We start from the raw sequence: 23,163 nt of genomic DNA on the forward strand, positions 1-23,163 counted from the left end.
CAGGATCAGTGACGGAGGAAGAGGGAATCCCTGCCTGCCCACCCTCCCCTTTCTAGACCCCATTGCATTTTTTCCAAAAATGGGCTTTGTTGCTAGTGATGAATAAAGCTTGGCCTATTAATAACAGAGATGTGCACTGAGGAAATACCCATTTCAGTTTCAGAGCCATGCCTCCGAACAAACTCCATTCCATTATTAGTTTATTCTGAGTGGGCTGTGCCCGTTCGTGTATAATCTATTTTTTTTGTTATCATGAGTTTCAGCCCAATGAGCAGGGCTTTTTTTCAGCTGGAGCACAGTGGAACGGAGTTCCGGAACCTCTTGAAAATGGTCACATGGGCTGGTGGCCCCGCCCCCTGATCTCCAGACAGAGGGGAGTTGAGATTGCCCTCCGCACCATGTGATCACTTCTGGTGACATCACTGCGCAGACAGAGGAGTGTGTGCGTGCTTCATAGCAGGCCAATTTGGGCCTCAAACAGGCCCAATTCAGCCCGTTTGGGGCCCAAATTGGCCTGTGGTGAAACATAGGAGTGTTCTCGGGGTGGCACGTATGCACTGTTTTGTTCAGAAGGGTTGGGGAGATGAGGCTTGATTCAATCCAATGGGTTCCTCTTCAGGCACAAAACAGACACACCCAGCAATGGACCCTGAATGGACCTGGTGGCAACACACAACGGTGAGAAACTAACTAACAGCGGTGGGCTGGCATCCAAGCAGGAGAACATGCCATTGCCAACCAGCATAGCACAGGGAAATTACAAAAAAGATCTTGCTTTAGGATAGTGCCAATACATTGCTGTTAAAGTCCAGCTGATGCTTGTTGATGTTAAGTTTCCTTGCACGTTGTAGTTGCATTCCCACAATGAGAGGTGAAGCTTTCCTTTCAATGCTCAGGAGGAGCCGCTGACCAGCGTCGGGCTGAGCTCCATCCTTAGCTCTGATGTTTGAACTCCAGGTCAAGGTGAATACTATGATACAAGGATGTAATTTGACAAAAAAAAATTGAATGATCATAAGATAAGATTTTATGAGACTGATTCCTTTTCTCTCAAAGTTTTAGTGTTAATAGATTTTGCAGCAGCTCTAGCTGAGTCCCAGAGTCCAAAGTTTTTCCACCCTCAGGATAAAACTCCAGTTTTATGTTTTCCCTGGACAGCAGTTAAATATGACTGAACTATTGCCGTTAAAATGTTTCACCTCTCTCTGCATCACTTTTGTAGGTAAAAATGGCATGTCATGTATATGTTTTGTAAAAAGTGGCATAAAAATTACATATTAGGTAAAAACAGTGATAAAATGCCATTTAAAAACAGGTGAAAATGGGGATTTTGTTGAAGGAAATGGGATGAAAATGATCTTCCCAACCATGCATGAAAATCAAAGGAACCAACAAACAAGAATATAAAATAATATAGAATCATAGAACCATAGGACTGAAAGGGACTCCAGGGTCATCTAGTCCAACCCCCTGCACAATGCAGGAAATTAACAAACTAACTCCCCTCCACCACACCACTCCCAGTGACCCCTGCTCCATGCCTAGAAGATGGCAAAACACCTCCAGGATCCCTAGCCAACCTGGCCAGGGGGAAATTGCTTCCTGATCCCAAAGTGTTGATCGGGCATGTAAGAAGGAGCCACAAGAACTAAGTATATGGGGAAGACTGCAGAATTTTGACACCAGGTGTTCAAAATAACTATATCCAAATACCCTCTTAACTTCCACGCTGTGAATAGTTTGCCGGAAGAGGAGAATGCAAGTCTGCTTTGGCATCGTCATCACTTGTGGCCATAAGAAGATTCTGCCATTTCCTGATTTGGCAATTGTCAAGTGATACAATGGGCACTGGTGGTTTCCCCAGGACTGATAAAGCCTCGTACTACAGCTGGCCTCTTCATTCTGAACAATTTGGGATTTTTAAAAAATAAAGTGTAGACTTAACTACTTTCCAAATACCAATGACTGTCTCTACCTACCTTCGTGCCAGTCTATCTGTATCAGCTTCCGTGCCTCATGTCTGTCTCTCTTAGCCAACTTTCTTTCTGCCTCACTTAGCTTCATCTCCAGACTACCATTCTTGACAGCAAGCATGACCCAAGCCTACCTTTAAAAATTCTGCTTAATTTCTTCTGATTATATCTATTTTTTTTGGTACATTTTGCAGCTTGGACGCTCCGAAGGCTGTACTTGTCAGGTCCATTCTGGCTTCCTTTAACCCCCCAAGAGCCTACTCAATTCAGGACTATATCTAATATATTGCTAGGGTTCCCCCCCAACCCAAAAATCATTTTTTCCCTGTTAGCTGCCACTCTGGTGGCATTCTAGCTCACTTGCTGGTTAAATTGCAAGGTCATTCAGAAATATGTGGTGATAGAAGTCCATTGATTCTCCCATCACTACTAATAATGAAGGCTGAGGGTACTTTATCCACCTGTGGATGAAGGGGAACATGTACCTCAATTTTTGTGCTGAAATGAGTTCACAGACAGATTATTTCAGTGGCTGAGACCTACTGTAAATATACTTGGATTTGTTACCCATGTGGAATTCAGTTACGGTTGCCAGTCCCCTTACTCTCCCATCAGGAGGGAGGGGAGACCTTGCTCTTACCTCCTTCTTCCCATCTTCATGCTTTATTCTAGCTGCGTGATGATGTCACTTCCAGTAACATCACTTCTGGTGACATCACTGCATCGACAGAGGAGTGTGTGCGTGCTTCACAGCAGGTCAATTTGGGCCTCAAACAGGCCCAATTCAGCCCGTTTGGGGCCCAAATTGGCCTGTGGTGAAACAGAGGAGTGTTCTCGGGGTGGCACGATGATGTCAGTGACGATGTCATGCTGCCCCAGGAACATGCCCAGGAGGCCTCTTCCCATGCCTTCCTCCTCCACCAGCCAGGTAAGTGGAGGTGGAGGGCGGAGAGTGAAAGCAGGGGATCCCCTGCCCCCACTGGGGGAATGGGATCCCTAGGTGCAGAAGTTCATTGAGGTTACTGTCAGGCTATGGATGACAGGCTATGGCAGATAGACCCCCGCACCATCACAGCAAGAAGCCAGCCTCTTGGTTAAAGGTTTTATTCAGGAATCAGATCATTTCCGCACACATGTCCATAGGATTACTCAGAAGCAGGGTAAGCAACTAAGCAGTAAGAACAGGTTGACAGGAATGACAACATGTGGGAAAACCATTCCTCTTAATGAACAAATTTACTCCTCCCCCTCCCATCAGTAAAACAGGACTTTTGGCGCGAACCAGTCCTGAGAACGTCTTACATATTTTTACTATCAAGCCTAGACACTGAGAAAGCAGGAGGAGCTTGTTGAAACATAGTAATTCATGGGAGCGAGCAGCGTACAAGGTCAGAAGCACTGAGAGCTTCCAAAGCTGTTAGATAAGACACCTGCAACTTCAATAAACCTGTGAAAGCAAAGCAGTTATGGCACTGGCAATATGACATCAAGTTATAGCATGAAACATTGGTTCAGATCAACAGGTCAGCATCAAATAATGGCATAATAATGGCGTGGATGAGGCACAGACATGACATTTCTGCCCCCCCCCCGATGGCCCCTCTCCTCAAGGGCCAAGTTTATCAGGATAACGCCTGTGGAATTTTGAAATAAGTCTAGGAGCATTCATATGGGATCGTTCCACCCATTCTTTGTAAGATTCATCAAAGCCTTTCCACCTGACTAGATAGAAAACTTTGTTGTGTTTCACTTTAGAATCCAAGATTTCCTGTATTTCATAATGAATTTGTCCATCTACCAGCATTGGGTGTGGAAGGCCCCTTTCTGGATGCCACTGGTCAGGTGGGGGAGCCTTTTTCAGAAGACTGAAGTGAAATACTGGGAGGATTTGTCTTAAATTCTTGGGGAGCTCTACTTCTACAGTTACTTCATTGATTAATTTCTTTATAGGAAAAGGTCCATATCTCCACCCCAATTTTTTGCTAGGTTGCTTGCCTTTACTGTTTTTGGTGGAAATATATATAAAGTCTCCTGGTTGCAATTTCCATTGTTTAGAGCGTTTTCTGTCAGCAAACTTCTTATAGTCTTCTTTTGCTTTGTACAAAGTCTTTTGTATGATTCACCATTGGGAAGTTAAATTAGTCCACCATTCTTCTAGATCTCCTGGCTGTTGGGATCCAGGGGTTGTAGCAAAAGGCAAGGCATTTCCTTCATATCCATGTACTATTTTAAAAGGAGTAGCTCCTGTAGAGCTGTGTATTGAGTTGTTATACGCATATTCAGCAAAATCAAGAAAATCTATCCAATCATCCTGCTGATAGTTGATATAGCATCTTAAAAACTGTTCCAGCACTTGATTTGTGCGTTCAGATTGCCCGGTGCTCTCAGGATGATAGGAGGAGCTAAGTCCTTGTTCAATACCAACAATTTTAAGAAGCTCCCACCAGAAGTTGACAACGAATTGCGGACCTCTGATGGATATTACCTTATTAGGAAAGGAGTGCAGTTTGATCATGTGTTTTATGAACAGGCTGGCTAGTTTCTTAGCTGTAGGGACTGTAGTACATGGAATAAAATGAGGCTGTTTTGAAAACAAATCCACCACTACTAGAATGACTGTATATCCTCTCAAGGGGGGAAGATCTGAGATAAAATCCATTGAAATCACAGCTCACTGTCTAGGAGGGGTTTCTAAGGGTTGCAACAGTCCAGGGTTTTCCCCCCTCCTAGAGTTTCCCATTATACAAACTGGGCATGAGGCTACATATTGAGAAACATCTTTTCTCATAGCTGACAACCAAAACTGTCTTTGTACTAAGTGTAGGGTTTTAGATACCCAAAATGTCCAGCCATTTTGGAGTCATGGCATTGTTGAAAAAATTTCCTTTCTTAAACTGGCTGGGATGTACAATTTGCCCATTCTGTACCAGTGGCCATTTCCCTCCTGTTTTAGATTGGTTTGGGGCACATTTTCCCCCTCCCTTTCTGTTTCAGCTTTTATCCTCTCTCCCCATTCTGAGAGATCAGGTTTTGGTCTACTTTGTGCTTTCTCAGCTTGGCTGCATGTTGTCACCACTCCTCTCAGTTGAGCAGGTGAGAAAACTGTATCAATTATCTCCTCCTTCTGGCTGTCATGTTGGGGCATGTGCGAAGGTGCGTCAGCTAGGAAATTTGATCGGTCAGGGAGGTACTTCAACATGAAGTTGAACTTGGAAAAGAATTCCACCCACCCTAACTGTTTGGCATTCAGCTTACGGGGGGTGCGTAAAGCTTCTAAGTTTTTTATGATCAGTCCATACTTCAAAAAGAATTTTTGCCCTCTCTAACCAATGCCGCCAGGTGATGAGTGCAAATTTCACAGCAAAAGCTTCCTTCTCCCACACACTCCAGTTGCATTCTGTCTCAGAGAATTTCTTAGAAATATATGCACAGGGGTACAATCTCCCTTCTTACTTGCAATAAAATGCCCCCCCCACGGCAATATCGCTCATGTCTACCTAGACCACAAACTTTCAGTTCTCATCTGGGTGCTGTAGAACTGGTTCTGAAATAAACAATTTTTTTCAACTTATCAAAAGCCTCCTGGCATTCTATAGTCCAATTCAACTTAGCTCTAGGCTTTTTCCCTTGCAGTCCCTTCCCCTTTGTTTTTAGCAAGTCTGTTAAGGGGATAGCGATTTGAGCAAAGTTCTTTATGGTTGGTAAAAGTTCACAAACCCTAGAAATGACTGCAATTCTCATTTTGGGGAGTTCCCACCCCACTACGGCTTGGACTTTTGCTGGGTCCATTTTAAGTCCTTGATGTGAGACCCAGTTCCTCAAAAAATCCAGTTCCTCCTTGTGGAACTCACATTTAGACAATTTCACTGGTAGTTTGTGCTTTTTTAAAGCAGTCAGCATCTTTCTGACCAATTCCACATGGGATTCTTTATCAGGAGAATAATCAACACGCCATCTAGGTAAACAACCACACCTTTGTACAGGTACTCATGCAGCACTTCATTAATTAAATTCATAAACACACCCGGCACCCCCTGCAGGCCAAAAGGCATCACAAGATATTCAAATTGCCCCAGGGGGGTATTGAAGGCAGTTTTCCATTCATCCCCTCCCTTATTCTAATCTGGAAATAAGCACCTTTTAAATCCAGCTTTGAAAAAAAAATTCCTTGCACCACTGCACTGAGCAAGTCTCTGATCAAAGGGAGGGGGTGTGCATTTGACATGGACACAGCATTTATTCCACAATAATTAGTACATAGTCTCAGCCCCCCATACTTCTTTTTGGGGAACAACACAGGTGTGGCATGAGGGGAGCTGGCCAGGTGGATGAATCTTTGTGTCAAGTTTTTATCAATGAAGTCTCTCACCTCCTTCCTCTCTCTGGGGCTCATCGAGTACAATTTTCCTTTAGGTAACTTCTCCCCTGGAATTAATTCAATAGCAAAGTCCATGTCCCTATGAGGGGGAAGTTCATCAGCTTTTTCATCAAATACTTGTTTTAAATCCCGATATTCGAGGAGGATGGCTTTTTCCTCCTCAGCAGTTAATAACACAGTCTCTAAAGGGGAGGGTGGTTCCTTGTCCCATCTCTGAGTCCACACATCTTGCACAATGATCCCATTTGAAAATCACTTCCCCAGTGGACCATTTGATGTATGGGTCATGGTCCCAAAGCCAAAGACTCCCCAACACCAGGGGATATTTGGCCACATTACTGACCACATATGTTCCCAGTGATTTCCCATGCCCATCGGAGTGGGTTCAGTTCTATAGGGAGCTGGAGTCATACTAGACCCATCCATTTGTTCAAACTGTCAGACTGTGGCTAAATAAGGTACTCTCTGCAAGATTCCCTTTAGAAGCAAGAATAAGTCCAATGTCTGGCAAAGGAAGCTTTATTGCAGAAAAGGTCCATTATAGTCCACTGTCCTGAATAGGAGACTCAGGATGGTACATGATCATTGTTACCAATGAAGAGCAAGCATAGGATACAGAGTAACAATACCCATCTGGAACAGCCTCCCCCCATAGTTCTCAAAACAACATCTTTCAGTCCTGGGAAGCTGCTCTCCTTCAAGGCCAATGCTTGGTGGAACGGTGTTAGACACAACAATCTCCTCTGGTGGGAATGCTGCCTGGGAACTGGTGCACCTGGGGAGAAAGCACTTAAACACTAGAAGCATTAGAAAATGGAGTCAGTACAGTTTAGATATATACTGGACCTGACATTCTGCCCCCCTTAAAATAGATCCCCCCCTGGCTTATATGGATAGCGAGTATGAAAAGCTTTGGTTAATCTAGGAGCATGAACATGTGCAGAATTCACCCATTCATCGTAACCGGAATCAAAGTCTTTCCAGCGAATGAGGTAAAAAAGCTGGTTTCGCTTGAGCTTAGAGTCCAATATTTGTTGTACCTCATAGTGTATTTGGTCGTCAATCAAAGTTGGAATGGGTGGAGCTCTTATGTGCCATTTGTTGTCGGTGGGAGCTCTCTTTAGAAGGCTGACGTGGAACGTATCATGCACATGGCGCAGGTTTTTAGGCAAAGTTACAGCAACAGTCACCTTATTTATTATTTTGCGCACAGGAAAAGGTCCCAGGAATTTTAGAGCGAGTTTGCGGCTGGTTTGAGCTAGCTTTAGGTTTTTTGTGGAAATATACACATGATCTCCAGGTTGTAATTCCCATTCGGCCACACGATGGCGATCTGCGTATTTTTTGTAATCCAGTTTGGCTTTTTCGAGGTGTTTCTTAATAAGAGTCCATTGCTGCACCGCCTCCCCCCACCATGAAGATACATCTGGCAGTTTAGAGGAATGGAGAGGGGGTGCGTCTAACGGGAAGGGATCGAAGTGAGTCCCGTACACAATTTTGAATGGAGCCTCTCCCGTTGAAGCGTGTACACTGTTGTTATAGGAGAATTCGGCTAGGGGAAGAAGGTCCACCCAATTATCTTGTTGAAAATTAATGTAGCAACGAAGAAATTGTTCTAAAATTTGGTTAGTTTTTTCAGATTGTCCGTCGGTTTGTGGGTGGTGGCTTGAACTGATACCTTGTTCAATATTCAACATTTTCAAAAGCTCCCGCCAGAAGTTGGCAACGAACTGTCCGCCGCGATCCGAAATCACCTTGGACGGAAAAGAATGTAATTTTACGATGTGTTTTAGAAACAGATCCGCTAGTTTTCGAGCGGAGGGTATAGCAGTACAGGGGATAAAATGGGCTTGTTTGGAGAATAGATCTACCATAACTAAAATACAATTGTGTCCTTTTGAAAGAGGTAGATCAGTGATAAAGTCCATAGAGATTACTTCCCAGGGCCTGTTCGGCGTTTCTAATGGTTGCAGGAGGCCCGGAGGTTTCCCTTTCCTGGTTTTTGCGCTGAGGCAAACAGGGCAGGAACTAACGTATTGGGAAATGTCTTTGCGCATGCCCGGCCACCAGAATTGTCTTTGAACTAGGTGTAAAGTTTTCAGGTACCCATAATGTCCAGCAGTGGGAGCATCATGACAGCGCTGCAAGACATCCAGCTTAAGGCTGTCCGGGACATAAAACTTGCTCCCAGCTAGCCAATCCCCCTGTGGGGATTGGGTTAGTTTGTTTCGCGGAGCTTTATCCCCCTCCTTCTCCACTTCAGTTTTGAGTTTCGATTTCCATTCTTGGTCGGCCGGGAGGGCCTGCTTAGCACGGCTGCGAGTAGTCACCACGCCCCCAAGTTGCTTAGGCGAGAAGACCGTGTCGACAGTCTCCGCCCGTTTGCTTTTATGTTGGGGCATGCGCGACAGGGCGTCCGCCAAAAAGTTAGTTTTGCCCGGGAGATAATTGAGGGTGAAGTTAAACTTGGAAAAGAATTCCGCCCACCGCAATTGCTTGGCATTCAGTCTGCGTGGGCTTCGTAGGGCCTCCAAATTTTTATGATCTGTCCAGACCTCAAAAGGGTATCTCGCCCCCTCCAGCCAATGCCTCCAGTTTGTGAGAGCTGCTTTCACTGCAAAGGCCTCCTTCTCCCACACATTCCAATTCCTTTCTGCCTCTGAGAACTTTCTAGACAAGAATGCACAAGGCCGCAATTTCCCATCCTCCCCCTTCTGCAGCAAAACCCCCCCTATCGCCGTATCGCTGGCGTCGACCTGTACTATGAAGGGGGACTGTTCGTTGGGGTGGGAGAGGATGGGTTCCGTTACAAATTGCTTTTTAAGGCATTCGAAGGCCGTTTGGCAATCGGGGGTCCATTGTAGTTTAGCAGAGGGTTTTTTGGCTTGGTCCCCTTTATCTTTGGTTTTCAGCAATTCTGTTAAGGGGAGTGTGATTTGGGCGAAATTTGCGATGAAGTCTCTATAGAAGTTGGCAAAACCCAGGAAGGATTGCAGTTCTTTGCGGGTGGTGGGTGTTTGCCAATCTTGGATCGCCTGTATTTTGGCTGGATCCATTTTCAACCCCTCTTGTGAGATACAATACCCAAGGTAAGTGAGTTCGGTTTTATGGAATTCACATTTGGACAACTTGATGGGCAGTTTATTCTTCATCAAGGTGGCCAGGACCTTTTGTACCATTTGAACATGTTCTTCCTCGGTGTTAGAATAAATTAAAACATCATCAAGGTACACCACCACCCCTTTGTATAGAAATTCATGTAAAACTTCGTTTATCATGGACATGAATACAGACGGGGCTCCCGTCAATCCAAAAGGCATAACTAAGTATTCATATTGTCCGAGGGGCGTATTAAACGCGGTTTTCCACTCATCCCCTGCCTTGATACGAACGTGGAAGTAAGCATCTTTTAGATCTAATTTCGTAAAGATCTTACCTTGGGCCACGACGTTGAGAAGGTCTCGGATGAGCGGTATAGGATAGGCGTTGTTGGTGGACACTGCATTTAGTCCTCGGAAATCCGTGCACAGTCTAAGTCCCCCATCCTTCTTTTTCACGAAGAGAACTGGAGCGGCGTGGGAACTAGAGGCTGGGCGGATGAACCCTCGTTGGAGGTTGGTGTCGATGAATTTCCGGAGCTCTTCACGTTCATGGAGACTCATGGGGTAGAGCCTCCCTTTGGGTAGTGAGGCTCCTGGTAAAATTTCCACCGCACAGTCCGTTCGTCGATGCGGGGGCAGCGTGTCCGCTTCCTCCTCCGAGAAAGCGTTTAGAAAAGGCCAGTAAGGTTCGGGTATTTGGTTGACTTCTTCTTGGGTAAGGAGGGCCTTTTCTTTCTGAGTAGGGTCTTCGCCCCAGTTTTGATTCCAACGGTGATTTTCACAGTTGGCATGATTGAAGGTAATACATCCTTGAGCCCAGTCTATATAGGGATTGTGATCACATAACCATTTGCTGCCTAGAATTAACGGGTACTTGGCAGTAGAACTGATGACAAAGGACCTCTTTTCCCAATGTTGTCCCATGCCTGTGATCACCGGGATGGTTTCAGTTGTGACCGGATTCATGTTGGTACCATCCATTTGTTCAAAAATCACTGGATTTTGTAATTCCCGAGTTGGTAAGACTAGTCCATTGACTAGAGCTGGGGCTATGATATCTCTTGAGCAACCCGAGTCAATAAGAGCTTGCACTCGAATGTGCATTTTTCTTTCTGGGTTGATTAAAGTCACTGGCATGAATAAAATGGACCCAGGTGGCCGGTTCCGTGCAGGGACGGGCTTGGGGCGGATCTGTCGTTTGGGCCCTTTTACGACAGATCCATCTCGTTTCCCGACTGGGGACTTTCTGGATTGACTTCTGCAGATGGGGAAGTAGGATCGTATTCCATAACTTCTTCCGCTTCCAGCCCTCTTTCTGAGGCTGGCCTTTGGGAAGCGCCGCGGCCTCTGTTTGCTCGTGGAGCTGGAGTCGGGCGTTGGAGCGTAGGGAACGGAGCAAGGGTTGGACGCCGTAATTGAAGCGGAGGTCTTTGCACAGGCCGGTAGGGGCATTGTGCTGCAAAGTGACCAGCCTGTCCGCATTGCAAACACAGCCCTTGTTGCCATCTAGCATCTCTCGCTCCACGGGTGGCGTAGCCAGCTCCCCGAGCTCCCTTCTGTAAGGTCAATGGTCTTCTTTGTCCCGTTTGTTGTTGTTGCTCAACCAAACGGACTTCTAAAATGCGATTTTCCACTTCGCAAACAAGTTGAATCCAACCTAACAGCGTAGGGGGATTGTCTTGCATGAGGGCTCTGTCCAAAAGTCTCGGATTAAGTCCTTGTTTGAACAGAATAATTTTTGTGGACTCCTCACACCTGGGGCACTTGGCAGCCAATTGTCGGAATTTCGTGATATAGTCTCTCGCTGCCATGCTGCCCTGCTTAATGGCCTGCAATTCTGTTCGGGCCCTGGTTTCCTCTAAGGGATCTTCATATTGTGCTCTAATAGCATCCACCAACCCCTGGAGAGTATCGAGTTCTGGGGCCCCGATATTATATAGTCCTACGTACCAGTCCGCTGCTTTCCCTTGTAAGCGGGAGCCGAGGTGTTCAATTTGGCTGGCCTCGCTGCCGAAGAGGTGTCCCCACCGGTTGAAGAATTGCACGACTTGCACTAGAAAAAAGCCCAGTTTGGAGGGATCCCCGTCAAAAGTGGCGTCCAGTTTCACCCAACCCATTGGGAGGTCTTGCCTCGGAGCCGGGGCTGGGTAGAAGTCCGCCGGAAGCCTCAATAGCACTTGAGGTATGAGGGGACCCGGTTGTGCTGGCGGTGGCCTCACCGGTTGAGCCGGGGGTGCCGGCCTCGGCTGGGCTGGCGGTGGTGCTCTCGGCAGGGCTGGTGGCGGTGCTCTCGGCAGGGCTGGTGGCAATGCCGGAGGTGCTGGCCGTAGCGGTTGAGGTGCTGGCGGTTGAGGTTGGTGTGGCGGAGTAATAATCGGCCGCTGAGGGGTGGGTTGGTGGGGTCGCAGTGGTGTAGGTCCCATCGGTTGGGTCGGAGGCGGTCTTACGGGTTGTTCCAGTGGCAAACGTATCGGCTGCAGCGGCGGGGTTAGTTGTGGTCGAAGCGGAAGGGGCCGCAGTGGCGAAGGCCGAATGGGTGGAAGGCCGCGCGGGCTTGCCCCTCCGGGCGTTGTTGTTCTGGGAAGCGTCGGCTGGCCTTTTGGCGCTGGTAGACCATCTCCCGGAGGTTGCCCGACGGGAACAGTTTCGCGCGGTTGACCAGGGGCTCCCTCCCCTGATGGAGCCACGGGTGCTCCCGCTTGGTCCGGCCGGACCGTTTTAGGGGAAGTATGGGGGGGTATCACCGGTGTATCACTTGGCTTTTCCTCCCCTTCCGTAGGCCTTTCAACGGGGGTTTCGTCTGGCGGCACATCCCCTCCCGTGATAGGAGGTTCGATGGGAGTCTCACCGGATGGTACAACCGGGTGGTCCCTTCTCGGTGGAGTTTCTCGCTGAGTGGGAAATTCCTTGGGTTGTTCTCCCGATTCGCCAGGATAGGTGCCTCCCTCGCCGGTAGGCGACGACCGCTGCTGAACTTCCTCCATCGGATAGGAGATGACACTTTGAAGGGTAGCTATTTGTATCGCCATCTCTTCAGGAGACAGTCTTTCCCCGGCCCCCATTGAGGAAATTAAATGAATGGCGTGAGCCAAGCTTTCCTCCATATCCATCAGCTTAGCTTCTAATTGTTGTATACGACTTGGCCCTGGTTGTTCGCTCAGGGAACCTTCATTCGCTGCACTCACCGGGGAGAAAGGGCCCCACGGAGGAGGGTCCCCTTGGACTATTCGCGACCTCGCGGCTAGAATTCCCTTGGCCATACCCGTCACGGCCGAGATGCTGGTATCTACCGCATAGGTGCGACCTCGTATCTGCTCCCAACTTTGTTCAGGGACTTCCGTTGGCTCCTTCCACGGGGCAAGTTCGGAATAATCCCAACTCAGGGCGCCTCGGCGAGACGTGTCCCCCTCCATCTGCTCAAACGTCCTGTTCCAATATCGCCATGGTTGGCTGCTATCAAGTTCCGGAACGGTTTCTAGGCTTCGGCGCCCGTCCATCGAGACTCGTGGATGGAGTCCACCTGCCCGGCGCTCTCTGGTTTCTCGGGGTCTGGCTCCCCACTCCGACGGGGTGGGCACCGAGATCAAGGGGAGAGCGGTTGCTTTCGGCCTTGCCCCGAGATTGCTTTCGGTCTCGTTTCGAGTACTGAAGTCGATGAGAGGCAGGGTAGAAGTGGAGGCTCCGGTTCCGTTCCCGGTTGCTCCCAGCTCCTGGGAGTCTTGGGTTTGCACCGGTTGATTGTCGGGAGACGCATACGGATCAAACAAAGGATCCCTGTCCGGGACAACCTTGGATTCCGCTGGGCCCGACGCAGACATGATTGGTAACAAAATGTCAGACTGTGGCTAAATAAGGTACTCTCTGCAAGATTCCCTTTAGAAGCAAGAATAAGTCCAATGTCTGGCAAAGGAAGCTTTATTGCAGAAAAGGTCCATTATAGTCCACTGTCCTGAATAGGAGACTCAGGATGGTACATGATCATTGTTACCAATGAAGAGCAAGCATAGGATACAGAGTAACAATACCCATCTGGAACAGCCTCCCCCCATAGTTCTCAAAACAACATCTTTCAGTCCTGGGAAGCTGCTCTCCTTCAAGGCCAATGCTTGGTGGAACGGTGTTAGACACAACAATCTCCTCTGGTGGGAATGCTGCCTGGGAACTGGTGCACCTGGGGAGAAAGCACTTAAACACTAGAAGCATTAGAAAATGGAGTCAGTACAGGTTAGATATATACTGGACCTGACACAAACACTATGAGTTCTATCACTTCTAATCCTAACCTCGTCACCAGGGCTGGTGAAATTAAGTCCGGAGTGCATCCGGAATCTATTAGCGCCTGCACTCGTACGTGTTCCCCTTTTTGGGTTAAGTAAAGTTACTGGCATAAACAGTAGGGCCCCTTTTTCTCTCACCTCTGGTGGCTTGGGTTCTTTTGAGACCTGCCATCAGGAACTTTTTACTGCAGGTCTATCTTGTTTCCTGACAGTGGGGTGAAGCTCTCCTCTGCTCCTTTCTGTGTGGGTTCCTCAGCTTCTCCAGGACTATCATTGGCATCCAAGCTGGTTTCAGGCCTCCCACATTTCGGAGGCAATCTTTGGCCAGGCAGTTTAGGGGGGCCTGTGGATTTCAGTGCTCCGTTGCCTCTTCCCCCTGGCGTCGTCCATACAGGGCATTGGGCTGTAAAATGTCCAACGCCTCCACATTTCAAACATAGTCCTTGTCGCCATCGTAATTCTCTTCCTACTCCTGGGATGGAAGCCCTTGGCCCCAGATGGGTACGTCCCCTTCCTTTGGTGGTTGGCCTCCGCGGCCCCATGGCCCTGCAGCCCCGCATTCGTACGAGTTTCACAGTTTGGTTTCTATTTTCAACCTCACATGCTAATTGGATCCATCCTAACAGAGTCTGTGGGTCATCTTGCATTAGAGCTCTATCTAGCAGGTCAGCATTTAGTCCATTTTGGAAAACTTCAATTTTCACTCCTTCATGATAGTCATGAACTTTAGTGGCTATTTGCCTGAATTTGGCAGCATACTCTTGTATGGATCTGGACCCCTGCCTTATGGTTCTGAGCTTTGTTCTGGCCCTTTCTTCTTCAAGTGGGTCTTCGAATTGGGCTCTTAAAGCATATACAAAAGCATTTAAATCATATAGCTTGGGTGCTCCCATTTCATACAGGGTTATATACCATGAGGCTGCCGGGCCCCCTAATCAAGATCCTAAATGGCTCACCCTACTGTGCTCAGGTGGAAACAAATGTTCCCAATCTTGAATGAATTCCATGGCTTGTACTATAAAAAATCCCAAGTCCTTGGGGATTCCATCAAATCTGGCTTCTAATTTGAACCATCCTTGCAGCAGTCCTGCCCTGGGAACTCCTACTCCCTGATGCCCTGCTGGCTGCTGGATTGGGGCTGCTCTGGGGGGGCGGTGGCTGAACATGTCCCTGTGCCATGAAAAGTATTTGGTGTGCCCCATTTGCTCCATACAGCATAGGAGCGGCTTGAGTCACCACTTTGTGCTGTGGTTGAAAGGTTTGTGCTTGACCCCCTGATAATCTTCGAGGGGGGTATACTGTGGGACCTCCTGGCTGCAGATGGCCCATTTGTAATCCTGTCCCCATTGGGATGATGATACCCCCCCCCCCCGTGATTGGCTGGTTCGGGGCACCTTCATCCCTATGGTGGCAACCGATGCCCCTGCATTTGTTGCAGCAGGCGGGATACTCACTGGCTGTGTACCCCCTTACTGGGGCCCCACTCTTCCTTGGAGTGGTAAATTGGGAACTGTCACTACTGTTGGGGGAGCTTGAACTTGTAGGTTCCTTGACACTCTCATTCCTGTTGTGGCAATTGGTGCCCCTGCACCATTCATAACCGGGGGAACAATCAAAGACTGTGCTCTCCCAGATGGGCCGACCCCCACTCCCCGGGGTGGTATATTAGAGGTAGTCACTATGATGGGAGGTGGAATGGATCTCCCTCTCTCCCTGCTCCCATTCCTATTGGAAACTGTGTAGTTGGGAGAATTACTTGGGCTCTCATGAACTGTGCGGGAGTTATTAAAAGCAGCCATCCCCTTCCCAAAGGCATTGGTCCCACATTTATTGGTCCATGGTCAATCTGTGGAGCTCTCCCTCACTCCATTGGAAACAGCTGCAGCAGGGAAGTCTTTAGCTCTGACTCCCAGTGCTCCTCATGTGGTTTCCCAGCAGATTCCACTGGCAGGGTCCTCATCTCTTGTACTCTTTGGAGATCACATTCCCATTCTTCTTGCATCATAATTCCCTGGCCCTGTTCCTCCAAGGATCGATAATTCTCAGATCTGTACGTCTCTTGCAGGACTTGTATGCGGCTCAGCAGAACGTACCATGAAAAGAAACTTGGTGTGGGTCTCTCCTCTGACCCGGTTGGCTGTGGCGTCTGGCCCCAAACTGGGTTTATTGGCCCGGACACAGCTTCGGATGCACTTGCATCCATGGTATCCATTTCATCCTCGACTGTAAAATTCAAAAAGTCTTGCCTATTGCCAGGAGGTAATCCAGGCCACCCCTGTATTTGTTCATCCCCCCAACACCGATTGTGTTGCTGTCTCCTGTGGCATAGGTAGCTGTGGCATCTGGCCCTAATTCTGGTTACTCGGCCCATCTGCAGCTCCCATTTCACACATGTTTAGCAGATCCTCTCCTGGGTCAATTGCAAGCCCACAATACTCTGCCAAGTTACCGGGGGTAATCCAGGGTCCCCCAGTTTCTCCCATACTCCTTGAAGTCGATACTCAAGGATCTCAACAACCTGCCAATCCATTGGTGTAGCTACAAACACGTTCTCTCTCTGCGACCCTGCAGGAGCAGCCACTCTTACCAACAGCAGGTCACTGGGAGTTTCCATTGCCCTTGGGTCTGTGAGATACTCCTCCATATCTAGGGAGTGCTGAAAATATGTTGTATTTCCATGATGCTGAATTCTTTCCTTGGCTGTCAGGGATCTGCAAGGGGCCTACTCATGCGTGGGTGTTAAGTTCCATGGATAATAGTTAGCCCTGGCCTTGGGGATTGCTCCCAGTTCAGGATACATGGGGAGAGTTCCACGGGCTCCAAGACCCCTCATCTCCACCATATTTGAGTCCATTAGGTAGTCCAGTCTCAGTTGAGTAACAGACACTAGCTCTCCAGAATTCCCTCCAGGAGTTGCACCTGGTCCCAGTCACAAGTCTGGGTGGCTAGTTAAGTCCCCTGGCTCCATATTACCCGGGTCTGGCTCTGACAACATGAAGCCGGTAGCCATTCTCCAAAGGTTATAGGTACAGAGGAATTATACAGGATTCCTGTCAAAATGTCAGGCTATGGATGACAGGCTGTGGCAGATAGACCCCTGTACCATCACAGCAAGAAGACAGGCTCTCGGTTAAAGGTTTTATTCAGGAATCAGATCATTTCCACAGATATGTCCATAGTATTACTCAGAAGTAGAGTAAGCAACTAAGCAGTAAGAACAGGTTGACAGGAACGGCAACATGTGGGAAAACCATTCCGCTTAATGAACAAATTTACTTCTCCTCCCTCCCTTCAGTAAAACAGGACTTTTGGTGCAAACCAGTCCTGAGAATGTCTTACATATTTTTACTATCAAGCCTAGACACAGAAATCAGGAGGAGCTTGTTGAAACATAGTAATTAATGGGAGTAAGCAGTGTACAAGGTCAGAAGTGCTGAGAGCTTCCAAAGCCATTAGATAAGACATCTGCAAGGACTTCCGGTTTGGGATCCATGAAGGTCTAACACAGTTCAGGGAGCTGAGCTGTCCATGCCGCTGTTTGTAGGTGCTGGAGGGGCGCAAATTGCCCATAGCCCCCTGTTCTCAGGCAGAGAACAAGCAAGTATGCTCAAGACCTCGAGAGTGCGTTGATCTCGGGTGTGAGGGGGGTCTACACAATGATCTCCCATCCACCCTTGAGGTCCCACTCGTAGACAGGAAGCCAAGATTTCTGCAGCGGCTCTGGAGTCAATTGCTGACATAAGACCCTCATGCCCAAGCTTCAGCAACACAAAGAAGTACTTCGAATCGATTGGATAATTGAAGCAGTGATTACAACCCAAGAGAAACATTTAAGAAGGTAAAGATTGCTATCTCTCAGTACGGGGCAGATTGTAATAAGAAATAAAGTGATAAAGAGAATTAGGCAACTGTGATAGACTTAATATATAACTGAGAAAGTTCTGGCATAAAAATTGCTAAGAAGTGACTTTTTAAAGAGAAGTTAGAGCAGAAAAATGAATATTAGAAATATTAGATTTCGTGGGATCCCGGAAGTTTTGGAAAAATCAACCCAAGAGCATATTACAGAAATTCTGGCAAGTTACCTGGACAAAGAGGAAGTGGAAATAGCAACTCTTCTGGATGTGGCATATAGGATTAATTCAAAATTTGCGGCTCAAAAGAAGCTACCAAGAGATATGATCGTGCAATTTACAACTAGAAGTATCAGAGAGTCAATTGTGAGTAAACAATTCCAGGATCCATTAGAAGTCGACGGGAAAGTGGTGAGAATCATGAAAGAGCTGCCCAGATCGGTGTTGTTGCAGAGGAAAAAGTATAGAGAGCTGGTCCAGATGTTAAAAGATTTGAAAATTAGATACAGATGGGAAATACCTGAAGGGCTGGCTTTCGAATTTGGTGGAGTTAGGAGGAGTATCAGATCTGGTCAGGAGATGGAAATGTTTATTAAAGACAATGAAAAAGACTTACCAAAGAGAGCTAAAATTTGACCATGGAATGTAAAATTATATCTTGGAATGTAAATGGACTAAATTCACCTTCTAAACGTAAGATTATATTCCACCGGCTTTTAAAACAAAAATGTAATATAGTGTGTTTGCAAGAGACACATATCAAAAAACAGGATGTAAAATATTTAAAACTTGCAAAACTTGGAAATGAATTTGCAGCGGCTTCCAAAAAGAAGAAGAGAGGAGTTGTATAGTATATAAAGGAAGAGCTGCAGCCTAAATTAGTTTATGTGATACAGAAGCCAGATATATAGCAGTGGAAATAATTTGGAACTCAAATAAGACTTTGGTGATTGGAATTTATGCACCTAATGGTGCGAAAGAAAACTTTTTCAAGGACTTACAGAAACAGTTAGATGAACTAACCTATGATCAAATAATTCTGGCAGGCAACTTCAATGGAGTTACAAACTTGGAAGAAGACAAGAAATCTAAAAGTGCACATAAAAAAGAGGACTTTTGCCAAAATCTTTTTTTGCAATTAAGGAACAAGAAAGTCTGGAAGATGTATGGAGGAGACAAAACCCCCCAAATAGGCAATATACATTTTATTCAGCAAGACATTTCATACTATCAAGAATTGACATGATCTGGGCCTCCAAAGAAATGGCGGTATGGACTAAAGATGTGGAGATAGTACCTAGGGTAGGCTCAGATCATAATCCGATTATGCGGAGATTTGGGAAAAATACTAAAAGAAGAGGATGGAGGATAAATGAGGATTTGCTGCAGACAGAAGAAAATATTGCATTGTCACGGAGGGAGACCAAATTTTTATACAATATAATATAAATAAAGATGTACCAACCTACAAGGTATGGGACACCTATAAAGCTGTGACAAGAGGAATATTAATGAACTTGAATGCAAGGGATAGAAGGAGAAAGGAAGAAAAGAGACATGAAATTATGGAGAAAATTAAAGCCAAAGAGATACAACTTAAGAGAAGACCAGGGAAGAAGAAAATATATCAGGATATAAAAATTCTGCAGGAACAATTGACGGCAATGAATAATAAAGAATTGGAGTGGAATTTGAAAAAAATGAATCAGAAGTCATTTGAAGGTGCAAATAAACCTGGGAAATATCTAGCTTGGCAATTAAAAAAGAAAAAGGAGAAGAAAACCATAATTAAGATTCGAGAAGAGGATAAAACACTGTTGGATCAACCGGCTATCAATAAAGCCTTTTTTAACTTTTATGCAAAATTGTACCAAAAAAAGGAGGTGAATAGAGATTCAATAGCGGAATATTTGGAGAAAACGAAGCTTCCAATAATCTCAGAGGAATGGAAAGAAAAGTTAAACAGAGAAGCGACAGAGGAAGAAATAAAAGAAGCTATACAATCAACCAAATTAGGGAAAGCACCAGGTCCGGATGGAATAACGGCAAAGTTCTATAAAATGATGGCTAATGAACTGGCACCTTTTTTAAGAGAGGTAATGAATGAAACTTTGCAAGGCCAAAGGATTCCTGACTCATGGAACGAAGCCAACATATCGTTGATTCCGAAAGACGGACAAGATTTGACCAATGTTAAAAATCATCGGCCAATTTCTTTGTTGAATAATGACTACAAGATTTTTGCAAAAATTTTGGCAGAAAGGTTAAAGGGATAGCTGTTGGAATTTATTGCAGAAGAACAGGTTGGATTTCTACCTAATAGACAAATTAAGGATAACCTAAGGACAGTAATAAACGCTATTGAATACTATGATAAGCATTGTGATAGGGAAGTTGGTTTCTTTTTCGTGGACGCGGAAAAAGCATTTGACAACCTGAATTGGGACTTTATGTTTGCCACCATGGAAAAGCTGCAAATGGGAGAAAAGTTCATACAAGCAGTTAAAGAAATTTATAAAGACCAGTGTGCAGCGATTGTAGTGAATGATGATTTGACCAAAAAACTGAAAATAAGCAAAGGTACAAGACAGGGCTGCCCACTGTCTCCATTGTTGTTTATTTTGATTTTGGAAATATTGTTGATTCAAATATGAGAAGATGATACAATTCGAGGCATAAAAATAAAGGAATTTTCTTACAAAGTCAGAGCATTTGCGGATTATGTAATGTTTATAGTTGAAGATCCAATACACAATATGCCAAAAATAATAGATAAAATAAAGGAATTTGGAGACTTGGCTGGATTCTATGTGAACAAAAAAAAGTCGAAGATATTGTGTAAGAATATGACAAGGAAAGCAACAAGACCAGGGAACCACAATGATATACAAAATTGTTGTTAATCAATCAATGTGCAAAACGTGCAAAAGTGCCAATGTGAATAAATACAACGATGATTACAATACAATCATATAATACAAAAATACAGAGTCCATCAGCTAGCGCAGCCTCAGCCCCCGAAGCAAAAGGGAGGCAGGATGGGAGGGCGTTAAGGTACAGCCAAGGAGTACGGTTGCCAGCCTCCAGTGTGTCCAGTCCGAATTGTTATATGCCCAGGATGAAGTGAGTTTCCACTCACGAAACGGGTTAATGAAAAATTTGCCTGCATATTCCCGTCAGCGATTTGTGATGCATTATATTAATTTATTGGACTGTTAAAGGAATAACATCTTGCACTACTCCCTACCTACTGGCTGCTTATTACTGTTGGCATGTTGCACTTTAAAGATGCTGAATGAGTTCTACGGACTTTGAATATCTATTTTGAATTGCGTGTGATATACATTGATGGACTCTGTATTTTTGTATTATATGATTGTATTGTAATCATCGTTGTATTTATTCACATTGGCACTTTTGCACGTTTTGCACTTTGATTGATTAACAACAATTTAGTATATCATTGTGGTTCCCTGGTCTTGTTGCTTTCCTCCAATTCCACATCAGGGTTGCCCGTTGTTTTCCTCTAAGAATATGACAAAGCAAAAACAGCAAGAACTAATGGAGATAACGGATTGCGAGGTAACTAACAAAGTGAAATATCTAGGCACTGAGGTGACTGCGAAAAATATAGACTTATTCAAAAATAATTATGAGAAGCTGTGGCTACAAATAGAAAGAGATTTGATAAAATGGAATAAATTAAACTTGTCATGGTTGGGAAGAATAGCAGCAGTGAAGATGAATGTGTTACCACGTGTGATGTTTTTGTTGCAAACAATTCCAATTATCCGAGACTCCAAACAATTTGATAAATGGCAAAGGAAAATTTCAGACTTTGTGTGGGCAGGCAAGAAACCCCGGGTGAAAATGAAAGTATTACAAGATTCGAAAGAAAGAGGTGGACTGCAACTGCCAAATATAAGACTATATTATGAAGAAATTTGTTTGGTCTGGTTAAAAGATTGGATAACGTTAAAAGACCGTAAACTGCTGGCTCTGGAGGGGCATAAAAAATTGTTTGGATGGCATGCCTATTTGTGGTACGATAAAGTAAAAGCGGACTCTATGTTTTTGCATCACTATATTAGAAGAAGCCTTTTCACAATCTGGAAGAAATATAAGGATTATATGGAAGACAGTATCCCCTCATGGGTGGTACCATACGAAGTAATAGATCTGAGAGCTGCTTATAATGAACAACAATGTTTAACTTACAAAGAGATAATATTAATGGAACATAAAATGTTAAAAATAAAAACGGAAGAAGAGTTATCTCCCCATTATGGATGGTTCCAATATAGGCAAATCAGAGATCTCTACAACTCGGACTGTTTAAACGGAGGAATAAGATTGAAAAATTTGGAACTAGAAGAAGTGATTTTACAAGAAGGTAAAAAAGAAATCTCGAAAATTTATAAAATACTTCTAAAATGGCATATGGAAGATGAAACAGTTAAAGTCCAGATGGTGAAATGGGCAATAAATTTTCATAAAGAAATAACAATGGAATCCTGAGAGCATTTGGGGAAAAATACACTGAAGATTTCAACTTGTACTAAAGAGAATGTATATAAAATGATGTATAGGTGGTATTTAACACCAAAGAAAATTGAGCTATGAAATACTAATATGTCAGATAGATGCTGGAAATGTAAAAAGCATGAAGGATCATTATATCATATGTGGTGGACTTGTGAGGTAGCTAAGCAATACTGGGGAGATATAATTGAAGTAATTAATGAGGTTTTGCAAACCCAAATAAATAAGAACCCAGAATTGTTGCTACTGAACTTGGGAATGGAAGATGTTCCAATGCAGCATAGAACATTGTTATTTTATATGACTACAGCAGCAAGACTTTTATATGCGCAGAAATGGAAAGTACAAGAAATACCAACTACAGAAGATTGGATTTACAAATTGCTGTACATGGCAGAAATGGACAAAATGACAAGAAAACTGAAAGATCTTGATCCAGGAGAATACATTGCAGATTGGGGGAAATTGAAACAATATTTAGAAAAAAAATGGGATGTGTAGGCAGGACTGTGGCAGTTTGAGAACTATTAATTTGTGATTTTAAAAATAGAAGAGAGAAGTAACTTTACCATTAATTAATCTAAGCTAGTATTATTATTAAGGAGACTTTATTAAAAATATACAGTTCAAATAGTGACGTAGAGATGGATATATTAGTGAATTTGATATAGTATATATAAAAGAATTTGAACATGCTTAGAATAAGAGATATAATATATATATGATTTAGAAGAATATAGTTGAAAATAAGTAATAAGATAGGTTAAGGGTTGGAAAGCTGTTGGAAGTCTACAAGGAGGGGGGAGGGAAAGGGTGGGTGTTGATATAAATTAGGTAAGATGGGGAATGTGTGTATTAATTATGTACTCACCAATAAAAAATTTTATATATATAAAAAAGACACCTGCAACTTCAATAAGCCTGTGAAAGCAAAGCAGTTATGGCACTGGCAATACGACATCAAGTTATAGCAAGAAACATTGGTTCAGAACAACAAGTCAGCATCAAATAATGGCATGGATGGGGTACAGACATGAC

Source organism: Eublepharis macularius, chromosome 7, assembly GCF_028583425.1.
Source record: "Eublepharis macularius isolate TG4126 chromosome 7, MPM_Emac_v1.0, whole genome shotgun sequence".
NCBI lineage: Eukaryota > Metazoa > Chordata > Lepidosauria > Squamata > Eublepharidae > Eublepharis > Eublepharis macularius.